The sequence below is a fragment of the Mus pahari genome, unplaced genomic scaffold, assembly GCF_900095145.1.
Source record: "Mus pahari unplaced genomic scaffold, PAHARI_EIJ_v1.1 scaffold_13566_1, whole genome shotgun sequence".
In the NCBI taxonomy this organism is placed as follows: Eukaryota; Metazoa; Chordata; class Mammalia; order Rodentia; family Muridae; genus Mus; species Mus pahari.
Window position 1 is genome coordinate 4,507 of NW_018391851.1, and position 7,521 is coordinate 12,027.

The following is a 7,521-nucleotide window of genomic DNA, read 5'->3' on the forward strand; positions in this document are numbered from 1 at the left end:
AACACCACAAAGTAGCCTAAATTCAGAGTATGGCTGGGATAATCTGGAAAGTTTCAGAATTAGCATGAACCAGAAAAAAGGAGATGATGGATCTCCCTCTAGGAATATGAACTTCTAATACTGACCTAGTGAAGGGGATGGAATAAGAAATACTGGAGTAGGACTACAGAGTAATTGTTCATGGACATTGAACAGGCTGGAGAGGCCATTTGTGTTTGGTGATGGGAAAATGGATGCCTGGAAGAGAACTCTCTAGGGCTCCCTCCCTTCACAGCTCAGATTCAGCTGAGATGCACTGCCATGATGGGATTTCAGTCATGGATACTTAGAATTCTTAGGCATAAATGGGCCCAATAATCTCAATGAATGGAGACCTGAGGCTTAGACTACAGTTGAGAAGAGAGGGCTTCACAAAAGAAATGGAAGGACCTGCTGTTTAATTGAGAGAATGTACTGTCCTGAGTGAAGGCTTAGCCCTCTGGGTATAATTCTCAGAGGACAGGAGCTCCAGTCTCCCAGAACATGAAGTATCATTGTCTGTCCTTACCTCTTCTAAGCAAAATTTTCTTCCCATAGTCCAGTTGTGAGAGGAATGACTTTCCACATTCAAACTCCAGGTAAGTCTTCACATCTTGTGCATAATCTAACCCCTCCCAGTTTTCTGAGCCTCTCAGCCCTCTTCCCAACTGTAGTAATTAAGCAATTAAGAGTGTTACTACACAGAATGCTCAAAATCTACAACTACAATGCACTGGTGAGTGAGCCCCAATCACAAACCGCAAATTGACAGCTATACATGGGGTTGATTCTAGTCTCCATGTACAAGTATGTCCCCTGGAAAATGTGACCCATGGCTCAAGAGAGCCACAGGACACTGTTCTGAATTTCTGTCCATTTTAAGATCAAATCAGTCCAATTAGAAAGGGCATATCAAAGAGACCATTTCTCTATATGGTTCTAAAAATTGCTAGGGGTTGTTGGAGTGGCAGAAAGTGGGTTCTTGTTCAAGATATCACACAGTTCAGAGGAGGTATGCCTGCTATGTCCTGTTTCAAGGTGATTTCAGTTACCAATTCTTTGAAGCAGCCTTCAATGACCATGATTACATCAGGCTGAATGAGGACCTGAGGATATGGACTCCAGTTGGCAAGTTTGCTGAGATATGCAAGAAACTGTGGGATTTGCCAGGTGTTACACAGGGTTTGCAGACTTACCTGTTTGGTAGTGGTGTGTACTTATTCTTCAGAGAGCTGAACTATGGGGAAGCATTTTTTCTGAGAAAACTAAGAAAACACTGCCCCATCTGTTCTGACACTTGAGCTCCAATCCCTTGAGGATTTCTCCTCATCAGGGAGAAGTTGAAACTCTAACTCTGTCTTGCATCAAAGGGGAATGAAGGCTTGTGGGTTTCCTGTATCTACAGGAAAAAGAGTCCCTAGTGTTAAGCATTCTCTTTGGGGAGTTCATTATGTGAATTAAGCAGCAGTTCCTTCCAATTAATTTGTGAAGTATGATCTCTTTCAGGCTTGTCAATGTCTGTGTACAATGACTTTGAGGTCTATCCACAGTGTCTTTGAGTCTCTAATATCCCCCTAGTCAGAACCAGAATTCAATACTCCTACAGGGAGATAAATCATTTCCTCCTCTGTCCTGGTTCATGTTGATTCTGAAACATTCCAACAATAGATTACCTCCTTCATGTCCTGAATTTAGGTTGCTGTGTGGGGTTGGCACCCCTCCTTCAAGCTAATCCTGTATTCACACAAAGTTACATGTGCATTGATTGATCCCCAGGGAGGATGCCAAATGCCTTAAATTTCTGATTGTTTCCCACAGACACTCCTAAAATTCATGTGACATGTAAGGTCCAACCCGACAAGAAAATCACATTGAGGTTCTAGGCCTTCAACTTCTACCCGGATGAAATCACCCTGACCTGGGAAAGAGATAATAACAACCAAACCTCAGATTTGGGAGTGTCGAAGACCATGCCTTCAGGGGATGGAAGCTTCTGGAAGTGGGCAGATGTTGTGGTACCTTCTGGAGAAGAGCATAGATACACACGTTTTGTGAATCACAAGTGGCTGCCTGAGCCCATTTCCTTGAGATGGGGTAAGGACTTGAAGTGAGCACAGACACGGTTCATAGAGAGTGGGAGTGCTCAGGGACAGCTAGAGTAGGATCAAGATAGAGAGCTGCAAGAAAGAGTTGTCACTCTGCTTTTCTTCCATTCCTTCCTTCCCAGAACCTCCTGTACCAACCTTTCCCATCATGCCTATTGTTATTGCTGTGGTTCTTGGAGCTCTGCTTATGGATGTATTGATTATTTTTCTGATATGGAATAGGTGGACTAGAGGTAAGGATGGGGAAGGACCTTATTTCATGTTTTGAGGAAAATAACAAGTCCAATCTGTGAGAGTACCCTGCCATGTGACATCAGATTTCATCCACACACCTGCAATTTAGAAGTGGCAGATGTGCTGAGAGTACCTACAATGTGAAACATAATAGGAATAATAAACAGAATCATAACTACAATGACAGAGGTGACAGAGACATTGTTCTCAACTCTAAGATGTGAGAGACAATTTCCTATTTAGATTAAACTTCCAGGGTTCCAGATATCTCATTGCATGTACAGGTTTCCATCATGATTATCTGGATCTGCAGTCACAGTTCTGGCCACTTATCTGAGATAAAGACCAGGAGATCCCTCTAGGTTATCTTCATCCTGCTGCGTCCATGACCTCTAATATAAGACCACATTTTCAGGTTAAACAGGAAAAAGCGATGTTCAGTCTAGTCAGTAATAATAGTTGTGGATCATCCATGAGAAACATATATTAGTGTAGAAAAGAGCACACCCAGTTTTGCTTTGCTTGCCACATTGAGGTGAAATGCCTAGGATGCCCAGCTTTCTGTTACAGCATTAAAATTTGACACCATATAGGGCCTGGTGTGCATAGGTGAGAAGGACAGAGAATAGAACACTGAGAGATGGGGACTCTTGGGATTGGGACCATTTGAGTGAGTGATGCACTGTTAACTATCTCACCATTTAAAGACACATAACTGACTTTCATCTTTATTCTTTTTTATCTACAGGTTAAGGATTATGTCTCAGTGTGGTACCTAACCATTATACATAGTGTCTGGTTTCTCCTTCCATGTTGCCTTCTCTTTCTACATCTGACTATGACTATGTGTTTGCCTACTCTGAGCACAGTGTAACCAGGTCATGGGCAGCAACAAGCCCCATCCTGATCCTTACTTTGTGTATTCTCTAGTCATCTCTCATACTCCAAAACAGGTAGGCTGGAAATTCTCCATCTCTGATTGGAATTTAGCTTTTAATAGCCTACCTACCACTTCATGTTATTGTCTTCAATTAAGCATTTGTATATGTCTGTGCAACATGCTTGCAGATCATTTGAATGAGTAAAATTTGATAGAAAAAAATAAATGCTGATAAACTTATGAAATTTGTGTTTGATGTGTCACATACAATGCACAATGTCATTGGTTGTAGTGTGGAGTCAAGGGAGCCCTGGACTATGCACAGATTTGCTGGGTCCAGCTGGGCTTTTCCATTGTCCTTTTCCACCTGTGTCATCAACTTGCTTTCTCCTAATCCCACTCTTCTAATACACCTGTTTTCTGGGTTATGTGATTAAAATTTATAAGATATTTTTAGGGCCTTGTCCAGTGTCTGTTATATTCTCTCATATTGAGAGTCAGTCTGGTCAGGCCTCAGTCTGATGTTAAATCAAGAGACATTTGGATTTTGCTTTCAACTTGGATTATTCATGTTTTCATTTCTGTGCATTACTCTGGCATCATTGTATTCTGTTGTCAACTGTCAGTGACAATATGAGGAAGTGTTTCTGTCATTGTACCATAAAAGATATCTGCTCTGTTCTATTAAAGATGTGAGATGTAAACCTTGGTTTCTGAAAGCCTTGGGTAGTATAACATGTCTGGTATACCACCAGAGAAGAGGTTTTGTTCACAGGATTATGTAAGTGCAAGACCAACCTGGGCTGCATACCAGTTTCCAATTAAAGCATTAGACAAATACTTTTAAGAACTGAATGGTATGTGTTGGACATAGCTCGAGTGTGCTCGTGTCAATTCAAAAAAATCTGAATTAGTATTTGCTTTTCTTATAGAAAGTAGGTTTGATGTAAACAAAGTTGTGTTAAGAACATAATGGCTTAGCCACATAGCTCCAGTCTCAATCCTGAAGCTTTTAAAGGTATTTTTGATAACCTAACCTCCTTGCTCTCACACAGAGGACCAGGGTCCAACCTTGAGAATGATCAGTGTTCATTTCTCACTGTGCCCAGATTGGCACTCCATGTGGTATTTTCATAACAAGATACCCAGGCACGGTACCTGGAATGCCATTTAGATTCAGACAATTCACTGCAGAATGTGACTAACAGGATGAAAATCAGATTCAGTGAGTGGACAAATGGGAGAAGTAACATAGGGGCTCCTAGGGCTCATGCCAGTCTCTACCCATGTGCTTGGAATCCCACCTGTACTATTAGAATCAAAGAGAGGTACTTGAGGAGCCACTGGCCAGATGAAAATCACAGGGACAAAAAAAAATCACAAACCGTTTGAGTCCCCATTAATAGTGTCTGTAGATTCACAAGACTTATTGTGACACAGTTTGAAGTTATTATATATTATTTTCAATAAAATAAGGTTCTCAAATTTCAGTTCTCAACATAGTAAGTATGGATGAATATAGATGACTGAATGAAATTTACCTTGGTAATACACAGAAATTTTAAGTATGTATAGACATATATTGACATATTTAAAATAAAATATTCTAGAATTCCTGACTTATTAGTCCCTGTGTTTGGACTCAGAAGGACTTTGTTACTCGGGTAGAAAGACATGGGTCAGGGCAAAGTAGCTTTTTTCCAAACACTACTTCCATGATACTAACCCCAAGAAGTGAGGAGTCAGACTCTAGAGTTCCTAGATTCTAGGAGTTAATACTTACATTACACATTTCATCATGTCTGTCATTTCTACTGATAATTACTAGAGACTTCAATCACCTAATGAACCTGAACATTATAAAGTGAAGTGAAACAAGACCTGGCTCATCCTAAATTCCTAAAGCACAATGAGGAATCTGTGCCCCCTGAACCCTTCTGATCCATGTCCTTGATCCAGAACCATATGCATGGGTTCTTTGTCCAGGAAAGAAAGAGCCTCACAGAGGACCCAAGGCTAAGATTGGTTAAGGTGAATTACATAGAAAACTACATTTCTGCTTTAACTTAACTGGCCTCTCCTTGTTCCCCAATTAGAGAATTGTGCTCTTCAGTTATTATTAAATCTAATTAATATTTCTTGAGGTCTGGTATATAGAAATAGGAAATAGTACCATGTAGAAACAATCAGAAAACTAGAAACAGGCTAAAACTGCAAACCAACTTTGGGTAGTATGAGTTAAATAGAGAAAAGAAAGACACCAGAGTCAGAAGGGACAGTGTTGATTCCAGGCATGCAAGAAGTAGTTGAAAGGTCATCTAGAGTATGGGTGAGGGACAGGTCAGGTGACTCCTTATTAGGGGTTTTAGCATGGCCTCATTGTGAGCTGTGATTTCTGAGAGCAGATTTTCAGGACATGAAGGATTCCTCCAGCCAGGTTCTATATCAGGATGTTTCATAACTTCCCCCAATCCTAAGCAGAAGGGGACAAAGTGAGCAAACACTTGGCCTATAGAGGCCATTTATATTCAGGCCATGTCCTGCCTGGTTTTTTTGTTTTTTGTTTTTTTTTTTTTTTTTTTTTTTTGGATTTGTGGATTTGACACCAGCTTTCTTTAAATAGTAAAGGAAACTTGATGGAGAAAATGCCTTCATAAGACTGCCTTTGGCCTAGTCTGTAAAGCAGGTGTTCTTGGGTTATATATGAAAGCAGGATGAACAAGCCAGCATGCAGCAGTCCTCCATGGAATATGCCTGTCGCCATGTTCCTCCCTTGAATGCCTAATTCACTGTTTAAATGTGACCTGGGATTTGTCAGGTGAAATAAACTCTTTCATCCTAAAGTTATTTTTGGTCATTTTTTTTTTAACAGCAGTAAAAAAGCCAGGTAGCACAAACAAAAATTGGCCATGTATGGCAACATCACAACTAACTAAAGATTGTTTTAAAGAAGGCCATTTGTGGTTAATTTTATGGTTAATTTATATAGTTAATTTTATGGTTAATTTTAGTGTTAAATTCTCTGTATGCTTGTGTGTGTCTGGTACAGTTAGATCAATTGGAGATGATTTTGCAATTTGGAAGACAGCATCTAATCCCATTAGATGGAGATTAGATAGATAGAGCTGGAATAATGGTAAATTGTGAGTGGCCCTTTGATAATGCTGGGAAATGAACCTAGGTCCCCTGCTCTTTTAAGAGCTTAGCCTTTCTCCCAATCCCAGGGTAGTGGTATTTACCTGCTTTTCTTTGCTGGATTGTGGGGTCTGGAAAAATTTGGCAGAATCTCAGCCACCTACTGAGGAATTATCTGAGAATGGAGTTTGGATTAGGAAAGGCAGGTTGCTTGTGGTNTAGATAGAGATCTTCTCAAATCCATAAGGATACCAACCTTGAAGTGGAGCCACATGTGCAAAGTTAGGAAAGTACCAAATGCATAGCACTAAAAGGTCGTCAGTGTAGGGGATACTTTCATTTACCTGTAAGTTTTATTGTTTCCTACAANCTACATTTCTTACCACTGAACATGAACCAGGGCTACAGAAGACCAGGCTCAGAGGTACCTGCATAGACCAGTATATATGGTAGAAGCCTAAAACCAACATGATTTGGGGTCTCACCCTCCTCCTGGGACCTGAGAAAAGTCTCTAGCCTGGGTGGTGGATAGGACAGAGATGTCTGGACCTGGGTGATGCAGAAAGCCAGGCAGGGATAGGCTAATTTGTGAGCCTTGAGGCTCTGACAAGACTAGGGCCAAGGCTGGGCTTCCCTTGTCTGTGATGGTATTGTACATTGTCCTAGCAGCTTCAGAATGAGGTTCTTTTGAGGATCTGCACTCACTTGCCAGCTTCTATTGCAATGCCAGTTAGCAGAAAGAGGAGGGCTCGTGGTGATGACATCTTCCTCCTAAATGATGGGAGTGACTTAGTCCAGAGTGGTTGTTATTTACAATAAATGTCTGAGCTACAGGATGAGGCTGACTGCCTTCTCTAAGAATTCCCAGTGGGAGGTACAGAGACCTAAAATGCTATGGAAAGACTAACTACTAGGAGTCAATTCTTAAGAGCTTTGTTTTCCCCACTTCTAATTCTTCTCTGGGACCTGGTATCCTGGAAGCAGTGTCTGGGGACAAGTTGCTTACCCTGATTCCTGTAAATACCTGTTGACAAGATCCTTCTGAGTCTTAGGCTAGATGGTGATCTGGATGACAGAGTCAGTGTANGGAAGGAAAACAAAGGCCCCATATCTCTCATTGGAGTGTTCAGCTCTGGGGCCTGATCCTGG

The 7,521-nt window shown here is 41.1% G+C and overlaps 1 pseudogene; it reads left to right on the forward strand.

The window, feature by feature from the left end:
* Positions 1 to 724: 724 nt before the first annotated feature.
* On the forward strand, positions 725 to 2,356 carry LOC110314716 (annotated as a pseudogene).
* The last annotated feature ends 5,165 nt before the right edge of the window (positions 2,357 to 7,521 follow it).